Source organism: Vicugna pacos, chromosome 5 (genome assembly GCF_048564905.1).
Source record: "Vicugna pacos chromosome 5, VicPac4, whole genome shotgun sequence".
Classification (NCBI taxonomy): Eukaryota; Metazoa; Chordata; class Mammalia; order Artiodactyla; family Camelidae; genus Vicugna; species Vicugna pacos.
In genome coordinates, this window is record NC_132991.1 from 54,600,976 (window position 1) to 54,621,076 (window position 20,101).

General features: G+C 34.0%; 1 protein-coding gene and 1 non-coding gene across 2 annotated transcripts in view; one reads left to right on the plus strand and one right to left on the minus strand.

The window, feature by feature from the left end:
- ZNF804A (zinc finger protein 804A) overlaps positions 1-20,101 on the plus strand; it is a 247,400-nt gene that overhangs the window by 90,911 nt on the left and 136,388 nt on the right. The window lies entirely within an intron of this gene.
- On the minus strand, positions 240-370 carry LOC116280700 (small nucleolar RNA SNORA17). Its single transcript, XR_004190191.1, has one exon. It is a non-coding gene; the product is annotated as a small nucleolar RNA SNORA17 (small nucleolar RNA).

Sequence of the window (20,101 nt, forward strand, 5' to 3'; positions counted from 1 at the left end):
TTGGGTAAAGAGGCTCATGGAATTTTAACATGTGAGCTACTTCATGATTCCTTCCTGCCTAAAATATTTCAAGCATTTCCCACTGCACTCAGAATGACATTCAAACCTTATTTTAAGTCATTACATGACTGCTTACTACTCCATCCCGTCTCCCACTTCATACCCTCTAAACTCCAGCCTTACTACCTGTAAGCCATCACATGAATGATTCCTTGTTTTGTTTTTGTTTTCTTTTTTCAAGTGTCAGACCATCAATCATCCAGGCGTTCACAGGCCAGAACACTGGGTGTAGACAATCCCTTCTTCTCTCTGCCACCTAATGACACCAGTATGGTAAAGCAACCACATGAGCAGTGCCTCTAGGGGCAGCTGGCTGATCCTTTGTTAATTAGTTTTCAGCACAAACATTTTCCCACATAGAACTTTCCTGGCCACCAAATCTTATCCCCTTGCACACTCCTTCTGTTACTTTACCCACTTTATTTTCTTGAGAAATATATTACTTTGTGAAATTCCCTTGTTAAGGTGATGTGGAAAAGTTTGAAGAGGCTTTGCGCTGCCCTTTGCGGTAGAGCCCCGTCTCCCTGTTGGCTTTGACACTTTGAGGCCAGACTTCAGACCAAAGTGTCAGAGGATCAAAGCAGATATATTGGTGGGATAGTGGTTTTGTGTGTAAACTTGACTGGGCCAAGAGATGGCTGGATATCTGGTTAAACATTGTTCCTGGGTGTGTTTGTGAGAGTGTTTCTGAAAGAGATTAGCATTGGAGTTGATCTACTCCATAAAGCAGGTGGCCCTCTGCAATGTGGGTGGGCATCTTACCCAATCCACTGAAGGCCTGAATAGCACAGAAAAGCAGGAGAAGGTTGAATTATCTCTGCTTGATTGCTTTAGCAGAATATCAGTCGCCTCCTGCCTTCGGCTCCCCTGGTTCTCAGAATTTAAGACTTGCACTAACATCTACAGCATTGGCTCTAAGCTTCTCAAACCTTCAAACTATCCCACCAACTTACTTTCCTGGGTCTCCAGCTTGTAGATGGCCAATCATGGGACTTCTCAGCCTCCACAGTCATGTGAGCCAAGGCTTCATATTCAATTTGTCTGTCTCTATCTCTGTATATACATACGTGTATGTACATTCCTACATATGTAGGACTCTTTCTTGATGAAACATCTCAAAAGTAACCTTTTTCCTATGAATGATAGTAGATTGTATATGCTCCCTTAATGAAATTTACCTACATAGGCATATGTATATTTCATAGTTTTCCCTCTGCGTCATAAGCTCCTCAAAACATTAACTGTGTGCCAAAAGCCATTGTAAAACTTACAGTACCTATTTCTCATATTTGGATAATATTTTCAGAGGAATTAAAAGTATAGTTAGATTACTTTACAGCATTCCTAAAATCCTAGACAATGAAAATGTTAATGATGCATTTTCTCTTATACATTACATTATAGAATGTATTATTTAAAATAATCAACTCTTAAATATTACCTTTTATACTGTTACTGTTCTTTTCCCATATATTAAAAAGCCATATCCAGTACAAGGCAATGAAAATTTGTCCTTAAAGCAGAGGAGGAAGTGATGTGCCTTTTGAGATGGAAATTAAATTTTTATTTGGGTTATTGCATATTTAAGTTAATACACATGAGGAATTAAATAAGGTCATCTTGAGACATTTTAGTGATGTGCAGGCACTTACTAAATAATAGGCCAAACAATAAGATTTTTAGAAACCACTGGTGTAGCAATTTAATGGATTATATCTTTAAAAGTTGTAATGAATCATTCCATTGTATTTTAATTTTTTAACTCTAAATACCTCTGATTAACTAGAATTACTGGTACACTATATCACGGTTTATTATCAAGTCCTGCTGGAAAATGGGTTATCTGTTCTGAGTAGTTGCCTTGTCAGACTTAAAATATAAAAGCCATGCAGAAAGATTCAGATGTCTTCTTCCTTCATCGCTTAGTGTTTATCTCATTTTCTCTGACAGTCTCAAATTAGCAAAAACTAAATCACAGGCACATATATACACTATTCCCTTGCTGCCAGCATTTAATTTCTCTATTTTATTTTAATGTTTGCAAGTGATTAAACATGCATTATCACTTGTGTGTCTACAAGCTACATATCTGAGTTTTATAATTGCTGCCATACGTTATTTTGTGTCTTAGAACACATTTAAATTTGATTGGAAAAAAGCTACCACCACCCAGTTTCAAAGGTGACTTCTGCAAGTTGTGAACTATTCCAAAGAGCTGAGAGGGTACATACCACCCTCCCCTGCCTCCACCACCAAAATTGATAACCAAACCATCCATAGAGAAGCGAATGTCCTCAGAGTCATCATTTTTTTCAAACACAAACAGAAATCACAGGGTCTACCTGTTACCAACTAGCTGCATCAGAGCAGGCCGACAAGACTATGAACTTGTGTAGGGGGGCGAAAAGGAGTAGTTCATTTTCTGGTCTATCTGAATTTGAATCTTTTGTTTTTTGAATTTGAGTTTTCCACAGCATTCTTGTGAAAAGACAGCTTACTCTGAGGTAAGACGATAAATGTGTTCCTTTTTGTATAGCCTCAGAATTTTTCATCTTTCAAGAGATCTTAATGATCCTTGCTTTCTAGACCTTTTATTTTACAGATGATGGAGCTGCAGGATAAATATTTGTAACTCTGGAAAGAAAAGTGAATGTGAGGAGTGGGTTTGGGGCTGTGGTGTTGAGAATGAGCCCTGAAGGAAATAATAAGGCCCATTGAACTGTCATAGTAAGAAAATCTGGGCAAATATGTCTTTATCTGGAGGTTGGATAAATCTTATAATGAACATAGATAAAGAAGATTTGGCATTATTTGCTCTCTTCTGTGCCTTATTTATACTAAAATGAAGGCATTATTGAAGGATGAGTGTTGGAAGGGGTCAGGTTATTGAACGTATTTCCCTGGCTTTGGCATGCTTCTGAATGAGACTGCTAGCCTGGCTCAGAACCTGTTATATAAAAGTTTGGACATTTTTTCAATAAAATTACAAAAAAGAGAAGTTTTTCTAGCCCCTTAGAGTAAAAAAACAAAACAACAACAACAACAACAAAAAAAAACAAAAAAAAACTTGAGGCCTCAAATGCTAATGCATCTGCAATACTGGATGCTCTGTCAGATGCGTGGAAACCAGAGAACATGCTGTTACTGGGCAGTGGGGACGAGGTGACGCAGGCAATGGTGGGTGAGCAGCGTTCACGTACTCCATGAAAATATGCCCAAATCTGGACCTGAGCTTTGTAGTTCTTTACACTTACTGTAAAGAGGAATAAATGATCTAAGAACAAGGCTTTTTGAAAGGTAATTGATATGTAATTCTCTGAAATATTGCTCTAACTGTGTCATATCTTATAGTTGCTTTTATAAATATTTTTCTTTATGAAAGAAAAATTGTGTGTAGATTGCATTTGGACTATCAGAAGATTTTTACGTTGGTAGAACTTCGCTGAGTCTGCTTTGCCTTGCATGGATACTGGCCTAGAATAGGCATTCATTGAAAGAATCCATGTTTCAAGCAGATGCTCAAACATTTTTACGCCAGCAGGACTAATGCCTCTAAGGGTAACATTTTGTGTGTATGTGTGTGTGTGTAACTTATAAGCAGTGAATTGTGTGTTTAATTTAAATCACATTTGGCATACTTATCAGAAAGTATTATTTAACTTTTAATTTTAGGAAATAGGGAAATAATCATTTAGAAGCCAAAGAAATATTACAGCTCTGGAATCACTAGGCATTTAACTGAGGACTGTTGCCATGTTTTCATATACCTTCTGTTGTTCGTGATTATTAATATTTGAGAGTGCTTCCTCATGCAATTCCCCCAAGGCTGTACTTTTACATTGTTGGGACGGTTTTGCAAATACTATTTTATATTCAGTTTTGTCCAGCTAACATTTTAATACAAACATTTTAATCGTGTTACGTTTCCTTTTAATAATGCTATAACTCCTGAATAATCGATGTAATAAGTGCATAATGTCTTATGATTCATGGATCAGTTAAAATCATTAAAAATTACAATCAAGAAAAGTAAAGGCTCATAATATAAAAAGGCAGAATGGCAGAAAGATCTTGGTTATGAGGTAAAGATGTCCTAAAATTTTAAAGCAAATGAGTTAGTGGATATTTACATGTGTGGAGACTGGAGTCACTCACCTTCAGTTGTTCATATTCTGTTACTAAGCTCGACAGAAACTCACCTGGTAGAAGTGGATTTAAGAAAAGCTGTGGTTAGGAGGTGTGTATGTTGTGCATATGCATGCAAAAGTACTGAGAGGTGTAACTAATATAAATGGAGAGAAGGGAATAATTGTTAAGTGATAATTAAATGTCAGGTGTGGTCCTTTGTGTTTTATATATGCTAATAAAATTTCTACCCCCACAGCTGCTCTCTTCTGACCACAGTATGGGACCCATACTGTGGAAGAACCTGTGTGTAAAGGCTATCATAACTCCTCTAAAATCATAACACGTAAACCCAAAATACTGCAGGAATCTCAGCCTGTCAGGGTGTCAGACTTAAAGACAAACCAATTAGACATCTTGAAATAATTAGAATAACTGTTTACTGTAACTTGCTGAAAAATTACAAAACATCTATTTATATAATACTATAAAGCTTCTTAAAATGAGTTTTTATATGTCTCGCTTAAGATCTTTCTTGTCCTTCAGGTGCCCTGAAATCTTTATAATTTTTAAAATTATTTTTTATAAATTTTTGTGATAAGACTACTTGACATAAAATATACCCTCATAGCATATGTTCCAGTATACAATATAGTATTGTTCACTATAAGCACTATGGTGTAGATCTCTATTATTTTGAATGCTCTGACCTTTCTCCCCTTCCTTCTAGATCTATTTGCTGTTGTTTTTACCAGTAACCGTATACCATCTTTTCAAGATCCGTTTAGGGCATCTCAGTGTTTTACCTTATCCAGTTTTCAAATTCTTCACAGTTAATGTCCAGGCCCTGATCTGGGCATTAGAAAGATGGAATTTTTTTCTAGAGAATGATGTGGGAGAGAAGAAGGAGATTATGAATTCACACAAGTGAGATTCTCTTTCACTGCCCTACATCCCAGAAACTGACGAAAAAGAACTATCACCTTACATATAAAGTGTCAAAGAAACCCATGGTCCTTTTACTTAGTTTACTTATAATTATATGCATTTTGTAATAAGTTGAGAAACTAGAGATATATGGACAGCAAGAGTAAAGAAAGTTTTTCCAGATAGTAAAATGTGACTGCTTTGGTCTATAATAAAGTTTCAAAGAAGAGTCAATTGTTCAAAAGTCAATTTGCCATGAAAATGCTGTGTGAAAATAAATCCAGTCTCACCACTGCAATTCCAATCATCCTGTCTTAATTATGTTAGTTTCTTGGTACCCGAGGGGAATTGGTTTCAGAACCCATCCCCGTCCACAGATTCCAAAGTTTATGGATGCTCAAGTCTCTTATATGAAATAGCATAGTATTTGCATATAACCTACCCACATCCTCCTGTTTACTTTAAGTCATCTCTAGATTACTTATAATACCTGATACAGTAATAACCTGATATAAAATTGTTGCCTGTGTTGTTGGCCTGGCAAATTCAAGTTTTGCTTTTGGAGTTTTCTGGAATTATTTGTGAATATTTTCATTCTGCATTGGTTGAATCAGAGGATGTGGAATCCTTGTATAAAGAGGATCTACTGTAATCTATTTGTGGGTCTACATCTGCAGTAACCAATTGAGACACTGCATTGTGATTAATACTTAGGACAATGTAAATAAGCCATCAGAGAAGTTTAAATTTTCTTCTGTATGTGTGCTTTGTTTAAAATGACTACAAAATAAATGGTGCACACAGAAACTTTCCATCTGAAAAGTTTAGGTTTTAGGAATTTTGTGTTAAAATTGGTTATTTAGAAAATGTGAATGTATAATAAAAGCTACTGTGAAAATTTCCCAGAACTGAACTTAGGTTCTGAATTTTCACAACTCTAATGTATATTTAACTTAGCAGTTATATTGATAATTATTTCAGAATTTCCCAGAATTATCTTCAGAGAACTTGAGAGTGAGAATGCTTCACTCGATATTGAATGTGAAATGCTTAAACATATCTTCTGAAAGTCAGATAATGTCACTGAAACACTTCAACAATAGAAATGATCATCTTTGGTTTGTATATTTATAACTTCAATATTGCCGACAGCTCTATACAGATAATTAAGGTGAAATTCTATCTTTCCTAGATGCAATCATCAATTTAACATTGGAATGACAGTCTGCAAAAATAATTCTCCCTTAAGAAGGTTTCATCAGAGTGAGAAACTCTGGCATTGAGAGACATCATAAAATAGTTGTAAAACTCCTTCATGTTAATAGTATTTACCCTACAGGAAAGTTTAGGCTTCACTTACAGTGTGCAACCATTCAAAACAGCATAACTTTGCTATGCTATTAAAGTAATCACCCAATTTAAGAACATATTACTGTGAAGACACCATCTGGCATATTATAGGATCTAGAGGGCAGGATTGGTTTTACTAAGGATTTTTAGAGAAAGTATAAAATAACATAGATAATCTGTTAAATAGCCCTGTACAATATTCAAAATTATCATAAACCCAGGAGGTAAAGTAGGTACATAAACACATTAAAGAATATTTCTTCTTTTTAAATAAAAACTCATTCTGAAACTGTTTACAGAAATTGTACATTTAGGTGGAAAATGGTCCACATGATAGAGATTTTTAAAAACTGCATTTTTCTGACACATATTACATGCTAAGCAATGAATCTGCATAACAACCGTATCCTTGTTTACTGTGCTTTCCTGTGACCTCCCTTGACTGGCTCCCCACCCTCCGTGACATCTTCTGTCTTTTGGAAATGAAGGTGATGGCTTGGGCCATTTTGGGGAGTTACAGGCATACCTCGTTTTATAGCTCTCACTTTGCTTCACTGCACTTTGCAGATACTGTATTTCTTATAAACTGAAGGTCTGTGGCAACCCTGCATGGAGCAAGCATGTTAACACCATGTTTCCAACAGCATTTGCTCACTTCATGGCTATGTCACATTTTGATAATTCTCCCAATATTTCAAACTGTTTCATTTTTACTGTACTTGTTATAATGATCTGTGATCAGTAATCTTTGATGTTGCTACTATGACTCACTGAAGGAAGGCTCATGTGAAGGTTAGCATTTTTTAGCAATAAAGTATCTTTTTCTGTACTCTTTTTTGAAAAACAAATTAAAAAAATATTTTTGAGTAGGGGAGGTAAGCAATAAAGTATCTTTTAGTGAAGGTATGTACATTGGTTTTTTTTTTATACATAATGCTATTGTAGCCTTAACAGAGTAGAATATAGTGTACACATAACTATATGCATTGGGAAACCAAAAAATTTGTGACTCTTTTTATTTTGATATTCAGTTTATTGCAGTGGTCTGGAACCAGATCCACTGTATCACTGAGGTATGCCTGGACTCAGTTTCTCCTCTCCCATGTATACAGAAGGTATACAAGTTGTTAAGTTTCTGTTTTTCTCCTGTTAATCTGTCGCTTATTCTCAGCCAAGAACCTAGGAGTATAGAGGGAAAATTATGCTTTTCTCTACAGAAGAAATAGTCATTTTATGGTTTAATATTCCTATAGAATAATTTGTAAAAATGTTTAAATTAAAGGTAAAACCTGTCTTCAAAGAGGAAATTAAAACAAGTATATGTGGATTAAAAGCTCATTTTAGTTTACATAGATTATAAAAGTTACTTTAGGCATAATACAACTACAAGTATTGGAACTATAATCTTGAATGAATATCAATCTTATTACTTTATAGGCATAACTTACCTCTCAACAGTACACGGTAGTATTTTGATTTGAATTTTTAAAAACCCTGATATACTTTTTAGGAGGATATTTCTTTAAGTAAGCTGTTTATTTCAAGCACTTCTTGCTTATTACTTTCAGCTCACATATTACTCTGTTAAATGTGCATTTTAATCACTATGAAAACAACAACTGCTTTCCATACGGTTAAGTGGCAATGTTGTCCAATGCATAGTAAAACTGCAATGATTAGCATTAGTACTTGCAGTGTTTCCAAGAATGTTTTGGTCCATAGGTTGGCTTCTAATGCTCTAGAAGTTTGAGGATTAAAGAAGTTTGTTTTGCTTCTATTCAGATATTTGTAAGTGATAGACTAGATGAATAGATAGCTAGATAGATTTTAAAATTATTTTCTTCTGAGAAAACTTGAATTGGCACACTGTCTTGAAAATGCGCATAAATCACTGTGTAGTATTACAGATTTACAAAATCTTTATATAATGTTGAACTTGTGAGGTTTGACATACTTTTGGATATTGTTTTATATCCCTCATACATACTCGTTTATTCTTCTTGTTTTAGTTTTACTTCCCCTTCTCAAAATCTCTCAACACTTTCATATAAATTAAATTTTTGCAAAGCTATGTACCAGAAAAAGGCCATTATAATCTTGCCTCAAGCAGCTTGCAGTAAAAGAAACATACTAATAAAATGATGTTCATAAATTCTTAAAGGTGGAATAAGAAATGACTTAGAATTACATTTATTACTTTATATAAGTAAATGAAGTATATAGAATATATGCATGTCATGCTCTGTGCACATTTATTTGTTTTAAGTGGAGAAGAAATTACAGCTGCTACAATTTAAAATGATATTTATGAGTTCCCCTATAAAGCAGAAAAAGAGGGCATTATGGGTGTGATGTGATTACAAAAGAATAGGAATCAGACTAATAATCAGAGAATCTCCCAACAGGGTATTACCTAAAAGCAAGAGAAATTTTAGGAGGAGGTGTGTTAAATGAAGTTGCTTAGGAAACAACTCAAGTTAAAAAAAGATACTAATACTGATATTGGTGTTGGAGAGAAGGAATTTTTCTCTATCCTTTAAAGGTTCTTTTGGTTGATCTAATCAAATTCACATGAGACAGATTAACAGAAGAAATTCAAAGTTAACTTTGTTCATATAGGACCCCCACGTCCATGACAGAAAGGTAAAATGAGGTATATATGCCAGCCTGAGCTGGGAATGGAAAGGGACCTGGGGCTTCCAATGGGAGGAGGACCATTCACAGGACAATGAAAATAAGAGCCGATGTTTGGTAGCTGGGTGTTTTCCTAGCCATCCAGATGGGCCACTCAGATCAAATTTATCTCTGGAAATAATTCTCATTCTGGGAAAGACCTTCATTGCAAATTCTTCTAGGTAGTTGAGGGAGGGGCAGAAGTTTCTCTGGAGCTGGCTCATCTCAGTTGTCTTTAGCTTAAGATAATCCGTATGTCAACGTGGCACATTTTGGAGAAGTTCGTTGCAAAATCCATTCTGTGGTCAACTGAGTGAGTAAATCACTGTGTTATTCACCAAACTCTTGCTAAATACATACCTGGTACAGATTCTATAAATATGAATAGGAAACAATTCCACTTGTAAAGGAGCTCACTATCTACTTATAGAGAAGGACATGTAAATAAATGAATTACGATACCATTTGAGCAGTGTTGGAAATGTCTGCGTTTTACAGGGACATCACAGATAATGAAGGTGCGGAAAGATGCACAGGAGTTTGTTAGAAAGATAGGAAAACAATTGTACAAATAGGTGACAATATTTGAAAAGTTTAATTAGAGAAATATACAATATGATGGTTTTAGAGCATTGGGCTAAAGCCTAAATTATGATAAGAGTAATGTAAAACAGTTCACATTCTATTTATGTAGAGAATTTTTTTAAACTTTATTGAATACATGGAGTTTTTCCTAGTGACATTTAGAATTTTTTAAAAGAATTAAAATGTTCATCACCAAACAGAGAAATAACACAGTGGTTAGCTGCTAGGACTTTGGAATCAGACAGTTTGCATTTCAATCCTAGCTTTGCCTGTTAAAAATAGAATGACTTTTGGAAATTTCTTATCTTTTCCAAGTTCACTTTCATCTTCTATAAAATGGGAATAACGGTACTTATCCATAAATTTGCTGTAAGTATACATAAAATGTGCCATTGGAGTGTGTAAAAATGGATAAATGTTAAGATATAACTATTAGCTTTGTATTATTATTGTGAAGAAGATATTTGAAACATAATTCTGTGTCTGCATTCATCAGCATTATTTTTGCTGTTCTTTAATAAAACAAATATATGGTGCTCATCATTATGTATAATAAGATTTTTATTACACAGGGGAGTAAAATAAGTATAAATCTAATGACTCTGTAATCAATTTAAGTAAACTTCTTTTACCCCCAGACATACTCTTCCACTGCCCAACATTTTTAAATTAGATTTTTGGGAAACTTTATTTTTAAATATTCATAGGTTTACAGGAAGTTGCAAAAACAGTACAGAGATTTCCTGGATACTCTTCACCCATTTGTCCTCATTAGCCATGTTTTCCATAACCATAGTACAATATTAAAACCAGAATGTGACAGAGACATACTGTATAGTTCTATGTCGTTTCACCACATGGGTAAATGTATGTAACCACCACCGCAATCAATATGCAGTATTATTCCACACCAAAAGATCTCCCTCATGCTATTCCTTTATAGTCAAACCAACCCCACTCCCTCATCCACTGTTTTTCATCCCTGAAAACCAGTGGTGTGTTTTCCAACCCTATCGTTTATTTTAAGAATGTTATATAAATGAAAACATATTATATGATCTTTTGATATTGGCTTTTTCAGTCAGCACGTCACTGAGATTTACTAATGTTCTAGGTGTTTTTCAGTAGTACGCAGCTTTCTTTACTGAGTGATACTCCGTGGTATGGCTGTACCACGGTTTGCTTAACCACTCACCTCACTCATAGGACATTTTTATTGTTTCCAATTTGGGGGCCGTTACAGATGAAACTGTACTGAACAATCATTTACATGTTTTGTGTGGACATACGTTTTGTAAATGCCTAGAAATGCAATTGCAAGATTGTCTCAAATGTATCTTTTTAGAGCTTTAAGAATTTGCCAAATGATTATTTACTGTGTTTGTTCTATTCTACGTTCATATCAGCAGTGCAAGATAGTTTTCCACATTCTCGTCAACATTTGACACCGTCACCATTGTTTTAATTTAATTGTCCTAATAGATATTTACTGATACTTCATTGTGGTCTTAATATATTTTATGTCAGAAGAAGATATTTATTTTTATAGAAACATATTTCTTAATAGGTAAGAAACTCCGTCTTTTTAAAATATTGAATGGACATTTGGAAAAAATAGTTAATTTTGCTATAAGTTATCAGGGAACTGAAGATAATGAGGGAAAAAAGATCTATTTCAAGTTGGTTGAAACTGAAACCAGACTTTTGAACCACAGTGAAAAAACATTCCACATTCCCATGAGAAAATTCATAATCTTTTCAATGATTTTCAAGAATAGCATTCACCAAAAGAAAAATAAAGATCAACTTCTCTCACTTATATGTGGAGTCTAAAAAAGTCAAACATAGAAGCAAATAGTAGAACAGTGATGCCAGGGGTGGGAGGTGGAGGAAATGGGGAGATGCTGGTCACAGGGTACACATTTGCCATTACTTGGGATGAGTATGTCTAAAGATACAATGTTCAGCACGATGATTTTAGTCTGTAATAGTATAGCAGATGCTGGAGTTGCTAAAAGAATAGATTTCAGATACTCCCACCACACACAAAAATTAGTGACTATGTTAATTAGCTTGACTTTAGTAATCACTTCAGTATGTACATGTGTATCAAGTCATCATGTTGTACACCTTAAACAAATGTTATTAAAAATAGTAATACAGTTGTGTCTGTTATCCATCTTCCTGATGAACCATCCCCAGAACTTACACTCATTATCTGAATATAGCTTTGAAAAAAGAATGCTTCTGAAAAAAATAAGTTGTATTTCTTGTATGACTGTTCTAAGTCTTATACGCCTACTAACAGTTAAGAATTCTATGGCTCTCAGCTTCATATTCCCTGAATTAAAAACAAAAGTCTGTGTGCAAAACATATTAAAAGAACAATTTTTTTAGTATAAAATGTGTTAATATAACATAATAGCAGAAATAGAATAAAACTCAGAATTTAGGTTCTCTAGCATTACTCACATTGAGAAATTACATGGCACTGGAAGATAGTTTCCTTGGTAATTTAACCAAAGTAAATCCTATCTGTAACTGAAATAGCACACACACACACACAAACCCATAACATTTCCTTTGCATTTTCTTAAAAGGAACTCTTTTTTACTTTTTTTTTTCAGAACATATGTTAGCATTTCATTTAGGGTCTTATTAAAAATGCCCTGGCATTTCCACTTGTCTGAATAGAATTTCACTGCCTCACACATCTTGAGCATTATAAAATATCGCATTAACCTTTCTAACAGAGCTTGATATGACACAGAAGATATATTTTTCCAGGAGAATGTATTATTCATTAAGTAAATAGTAGAAGCAATATGAAAGAATTGTCTGAGTACTAAAATTTAATCAAAGCAATTAAAGTCAAAGGTGTTAATATATAGCTAGACATATTAGAGTCATCAAATACTGTCGGGCTCTTCCTTCAGGGATGAAATAGACTCCTACTTCAAGTACTCATCTGAACTTTTATTACGTCTCATCCTTTTTGTACTAACTCATGATGCAGAATTTATTCCAAGTACTTGTGCATAGGATACTGTGAATTTTACATTATTCTTCCATTATGTCTGCAGTTGATAAATCATTTCTAACTCACTATTTATTTTAGTACTGCTTTACAGGTCTGCTATAATAATATACCAGAGGGAATATTTTAAACATGAATAGAAATGATTTTATATATCATACATTAATAATTTTCAGGAAAAAAAATCATTGCATGCAATGCTTTATGATTTTATAGTATATATTTGAATACCAATTGGTGTTATGTAATTACACTAAAGAGTTTTGCTTCTAATCAAATATGATGACAGGAGTTATAAGTTTATGAGCATCTACATCGTGTCATACTTCACACCAGATAGTTTGTATTCAGAATATCATGTGGTATTGTTATTAGTGGCATTTGCAAATAAAACTTGGAGAATAACTTGCTCTAGAACCTACAACCAGTCAATGGAAAATACAGTTTATGAATTGAGAAAATATTAAAAATAACCATAGGTGATCACCCAATACTGTGACAGGAAATAACCAACATATAGTAGTTGAATACCCATACCTAAGAATATGCTGGTTGAGTAAATCTTTTGAATAGAGTTCTCAAAAAAAAAATCCTTAAAAAAAAATAAATTAGGAACGTATTTAAATTCACTACCCCTATGGAAAGGAAACACATGATACATGAAACCACCAGAAATAGAAAATGTATTTCAAAACCTAATATGAACCGGCATCTATGATGCAAATATTATTAAAGTGTTATGTAGGGATACATAAAATTTAAGCTGACCTCCCACTTTAAACTATGCCATAGTTGGATGCTTTTAATTACAGTGAATGGGGAAACTCACATCACTAAATGGTAAGTATCAGTCAATGTGTATTATTATTTCTATGTCCTATCAAACTAGTTTCTAGAATAGTCAGGAAATACATGTTCTGCTTCCAGCTTTCAGCCTGTGATTTCAGCGTGGGGAATAAACAGTGCAAGTGCTGGCTCCCTGCCCAAGCACAGCTGCAGGATGGGCTTTGTGGCCGCTCAGGTTTTCTGGTTAGGCTTCCTAGTCAGGCAGGACTGGATACTATCAAATGATTATGCTGTATACCTTTAATTTGTACAATGCTGCATATCAATTATATCTCAGTAAAGCTGGGAGAAAAAAGGGCAAGAACTTTGTACTTGGAGATTTCTTCTGTCTGACAAATTGCTCTCTAAAGATGGGTGTCACTCTGATCCTTCTGTGCAGAAGTCTGAGCCATGTCTATGACTGTCATATTTCTCTTATTTCATTTGTGACACTAAGAGCAAAGTTTCTTTCTATTCTGCAACATAAACGTGGAAAATAAAACAACATAATTTTCAGAAAGGGGTTGAGTAAATTAGGTGACTGATGCCTCACTTGTACCTCTGAATCCTTGGAAAGAGGCATGAGATCTTGATTAGCTAGCTTAAGAAAAACAGAAAATAATCACAATGTGTTAATCTCTTTTGCTTCCCTTTGGTAAGATATTACTTTATGGAATTAGAAGATTTCAGCCTAAAAAGGAATACTGGATAATCTTCCATAAAAGACATATTAGTATATGTCAGTAATATGAAGCCATCTTTAAAAATAGTAAATTTTAAATGGAATCTGTGATTTCAGATCACTCAGTTCAGTTCATCTCTCAGCTTCTTGTTTTCAAAATTATTTTTAAACTATTTTAATTTCTTCAATGTTATTCCTTGTAAACCAATTTATAAAACCCAAGTAATCTAAGAATAATGCTGCTGTGCAGATTATTGAAGGCAAAACTGAAAAAATAGATTTATTTGTCTGATGGAAATGAGATGCTTAATCGAATGTTGACTGTAGAATATAGAAATCATTTTGTTACTGACACATTTTCTTTCCTTAACTCTGTGTATTTATATAGCACTTATTACTATAGTGTCTAGACATCTTGACAAATGTGTCATGCCAATATAAAACACTGTATTCTCTGGCCAAACCTATAGGGAGACCATATGGCATACTATTATTCAAAAGCAAACACAAAAATAAATCTCCCTGCATGATCAGACACTGAATATTATTACTATGTTATAATGGCATGATTTTCTCCTCACATGTTTGTCTGAAATACTAATGTAATTAAGGTATGTCATGGAAGTTATTAGAATTAGCCCTGGCTTCTAATAAAAGATTAATAAGTAGTAACTAGTACTATTAATGTAACTACTAATATGGTTACTTTTACTTGGACAAACTCCTGAAAATCTTGATAGCAAGATTCAGTTAAACTTCAGGAATTATTTTAATTCTTCATTTTAAGAAGTTCATAATTTCAAAAACTTGAACTGTTTTCTAGGTAATTGGCTAGAAAAGACAGTGTTCCTTCACTTGGTTACTTTCGAATTCCTTTTTGAGAATCATTCTTTTTCTTTCTCCCGTAAGTACAAAATCAGGTTATAAACACAATTAAATGCCTGGTCGGTAAAAGGAATAATTATATTACCCACAAAAATAAATTTTATGACTTATATATGTATTATTAAATAAATTATGTAGTTTTCAGGGTTGAAGGTAAAAAATAATGGTATTTGAAAGTGAACTGGAGGAAGTACTCTTAAGGCGGTCTTCAGATTAGTGCTGATTCATATTTCCTTTTCCAAGCAAATAAATTCAATTGAGGAGAATAATGGGAATATACATACATTTTATTAGTGGCAGAACCTAAAATATGGAAGAAGTTTATAAGAAATAGTGAAATGAAAGACTTAAAAACTTCTTTATATGCTTTTCACCTCCACCACTACCCGGGGACAGGCCCAGGGACACAGAGTGGTATGGATAAACATTCCTTCCCTTTCCTGTGTCCTTGTATGTCGTTCACTGCCATCTTATGAAGTTCATTTCCCGACTATCAGATCCTGAGTGGGTGGAAGTGTGGCTCACTGATTACCTAGGACTTTTCATGTCTTGTGGTTCTGATGCTCATTCTCCCCTCGGATTGATTGCAACACATGCATTTGCCCCTGGATGTCGAGGCTGCACTTCAGCTCTTTATTGATTGTTTTCAGGATGAAAAACACAGCCTAGGGCAACAGAGGTGATTCAGATGTAATCCTGACCTATCGAATTTCCTAGTATACTGAGAGGGGACAGTCTTGCCAGCTTCCCTTTCTTGATGATATTTTTGTTTGATATTTTATTCTTACAAGTTTTGAAATTAAAATGACCAATTTTTTTAATGAAAATATAGAGGTAATAGCTTTTAAATATGAAAATATGGAGCTAAAAGATAATAAGTAGCATTATCTATTAGTCTATATTTTTCTAAAAGAATATTTAGTATTTTAGTACTGGAACACTCTTTGTATTGTACTTAGTGTAATTAATATCCTAGCACAGTATGAGTAATCTACTGATACTATTAGTACTTATAGTATTAATACGTAGTATTTTCGTATGTCTTTGTTTTTTTAACTCAATATTCATTCATTCATTTTCCAGTAAGATGCTTTTATCATTTACAAATCATAAGATCTCTCTCTTCCCTTCTAATATTTAGACCCCATGTTCCTTTTTATTTTTCTATACAGTGATAGCCAGGATCCCCATCATTATATTAAATGGTTGTGTTAATGGATATCTTTGTCTTTAGCTCGGTTTTAAAGAGAATGTATTTTGCAAGTTTTGGCATTACTTATATCAAATTATGAAAAGCCTCATTTGTCACTAGGTCAGCTATTTTTAAAAAATCATTAAATAAAAGTAACCTTTGTCATATGAATTTTCTGTAACAATTAATAAATTGTATTTGTTTTCTTCTTTAATCTATCAATGTAGTAGATTACACTATCACTCCTGTATAATCTGGATTTAGAGTCCAGAGTGCTCACCATTATACTATGGAACCACCCATAGGTGGAATCTAAAAAAGCAAAAAAGAAGACAACGAACTTATTTACAAAATGGAAAGAGACTCACAGACATAGTGAACAAACTTACGGTTACCAGAGGGAAACAGAGTAGGAAGGGATAAATTGGGAGTTCAAGATTTGCAAATATTAGCTACTATATATAAAATAGGTAAACAACAAGTTCCTGCTGTACAGCACAGGGAACTATATTCAATATCTTGTAGTAACCTATAATGAAAAGGAATATGAAAACGAATATATGTATGTATATGTATGACCGAAACATTATGCTGTACACCAGAAATCAACACATTGTAAACTGACTGTATTTCATTTAAAAAAAAGAAACACATGCATCTTGATGGTGCTTATATAAAATGTTTATTGATCCCTATCCAGAGACTGCACTCTGACTTTCTGGTGCTCTGGAGAACAGGTCTCAATACACAGAATATTCCAGAAGCCAAATCTTTTGTTTTCCAAGCATAACACTAACGTTCTATTTTTTTTTCAAAATCATATTTCTTTATGATTAAATGAAAACCCTGAAAACTTACTTTAGAGATGCTATCTTTTAAAAATAGAGTTGAGTCTCATGTCCATTTCTTTATTAGGGCAAAAGAGGGCAGTTTCTATATTAAACTTTTAATTTTTGTTTGTAAATTTGAAGATTCAGTAATATTCTATGTTTTATATTCTACTTTTTCCTAACTCAATAATTTTTATTATATGCAATTAAATAATATCATTCAGTTGATATTGGGTGTTGACTAAAATAAATGTGCAGCCTAAAAGTTGAGAGTTGTTTTGTTTGGAGGGAAGACCAGGGACTGCTCCGAAGAGGTAGGGGAGGAGCTAGGATACACAGGAGCTTTACAACAAAGACCAGGTAGTTGGAACAATAAAAGATTACTTGTTATCTAATGAAAACCAGGCATCAAAAGTTAAAGAATTTAGTGCTTTTCTATATGTGGGAGGGAGCAAACATTTGGGCTCATTGAATTCATTCCTTTGACATGCATCTAGCTATCTAGGGCCAGTATCTTGTCCTTTATTATTCTGAGTGCCCTCAGGGTGCACCATTGTTAGTGGCTGCAGGGGCTGGGTTGTAGGCTTGTCTTCCCGGGGGTGGGGGGGGGTGGGGGGGGTGGCTGCTGATGACTTGATGGCTTCAGCATTCTTTGTTTACTGATATGGTTTACAGTATTTCTCATTCACATGGGAGATTTCAACCACAAAAACAGAGTGAAAATTACTTGGCCATTTCAGTTGCTTCATCCATAAAATGAGCTTAATAATAATACTTAATTCAGTAGTATATTGCAAGGATTATATGACCAATGGATATAGTTAATAAATATTAGCTATAAGGTTGTAAATATGAGGATTAAAGTACTTTCTTAGGTTCTTTTTTTTTTTATTGAAGTATGGTCGATTTACAATGTTGTGTTAATTTCTTGGTGTGCAGCGTAGTGATTCATTTATGTACATATTTATTCCTTTTCATATTCTTTTTCATTATAGGCCATTGCAAGGTGTTGAATACAGTTCCTTGTGCTATACAGTAAGACCTTGTTGTTTATCTATTTTATTTATAGTAATTGGTATCTACAAATCCCAAACTCCCAAATTATTCCTCCTTACCTCCTTTCCCCCCTGGTAACCATAAGAAAGTACTTTCAATATTTGCAAAATTAAGAAACAATTTGCAATACCATCACTTCTGACACCCATTGCAAATTCAGAGGTCCTCAAGACCACCACTTCTAACACAAAAAGCAACTTTAAGGGTTCCCAGAACCACCCTCAATTTCAATAATTTGCCAGAAGAGCTCACCGAACTGACTAAAAGCTGTCATACTCACAGTTACAGTTTATTTCGGTCAAAGGATACAGATTAAAATCAGCCAAGAGAAGAGATGTCTGAGGCAGAGTCCATGAAAATGTCATGTGCCCACAGAGCCTCCACTTGTCCTCTTCCCAGGGACTCCCAGACAACACTAGCTTTCCTGGCACTGACGTTTGACACACTCACAGAGTGTTGCCAAGCAGGGTCACTCGCTGGAGCCTTGATGTCCAGACCTCCGTCATGTAAACATAGTTGACTGCTCCTGTGGCTAACTTCAGTCTCCAGCCCCTCTGGAGGTAGAACTAATACTGCAAGGTCAAACCCCCCATCATAAATCACGTCAGTAGATTGTCTAGCATAGTACCAAGCCCCTAGCTGAACAAAGACACTTTAATCCAGCAAGACCTTCTAAGGATTTAGTGATTACCTCTCAGGAACTGAAGATAAACGTCAGATCTCTCTTTGGGCAAGGATAATTCTTTACTATACACTGTAGACTTTCTGATTGCTAGTATCAGTATTTCAAAGGGAAATTCAAATGTGTAGACAAAACAGAGATAAAAATTGCAGCTGCCCATTCTGTACAGTGTATTGCGTATCACCGATTTTTCACATTGAGTGAAACTGGTAATGTTTTTGGATGCAAAATGTTAATTGCATTAAAATAGTTTTTGTGTTGGTGTACAACTAACTAGAATTTTATTTGCCCTCTGGATAGCAAGTGATATTTTTTGACTTATAGATAAGCAATATGGTTGCCATTTTGTGCTTATTTATAAGCATTTTAGCTTTTTAATTTATTTGTTGTCTAGTCAATTTTTTTTAGTCTGTATTGAGTTTTAGGTACTGATTTTTATCAATAGGATGCAAAGTGTGCTTTTAAAAATGTAGCACTGTTGGCATAAATGCAAAGTACTGATTTACATATCATTTTGAAAGAAGTAACCTTTCTTTCTAATCAGTTAGTCTCAGATATGGTGTGTAACTATACGACAAGTATTTTTATGCATTCATTTCAATCATTATGATAATAAGTTTAAAGAGATAAAAGCTGTTCTATTTCTTATGCTACATTGTTAAAACCTGTGCAAGTGTTTCAATTACCATAATTCTGAAAAATTTTATGGCTTAAAATTTTAAGGTAATATATTCCCTTCCTTGTATTCTATTTTATTTTTTGTATTCAGTCTAAAATACCTGACAGCTGCTTTTGAATATGTTTTGTAGGTATTTGAAAAGAGTCAAGTGTAGGGTCGGACTGAAAAAAGGCTAGAACAAAGTTGATTCTGACAGCCTATCATGTGTTAAGAAAGAACAAGGTATTTTTGTGTATGGCATGGTACTTTTATAAAAAATAGCATGAACCTGCAGTAAAACTACTTGTTTATCAAGGCTTTTTTTTTTTCCTTTTTTTTTTTTTAAACTTCACATTGAATTTAACTGCTTCTGAACATGCTTGGTAATATTTTGGACAATAAACATTTCTAAATGAAGGTAAATATATAGTAAATATGTAGTTTCCAATTTCCAGGACATGAGACTCATAGGAGCAAATTTCAAACAACATGGTGAAAGTGAGCCACGTTGTATGCAAATAAAAAATATTCTGT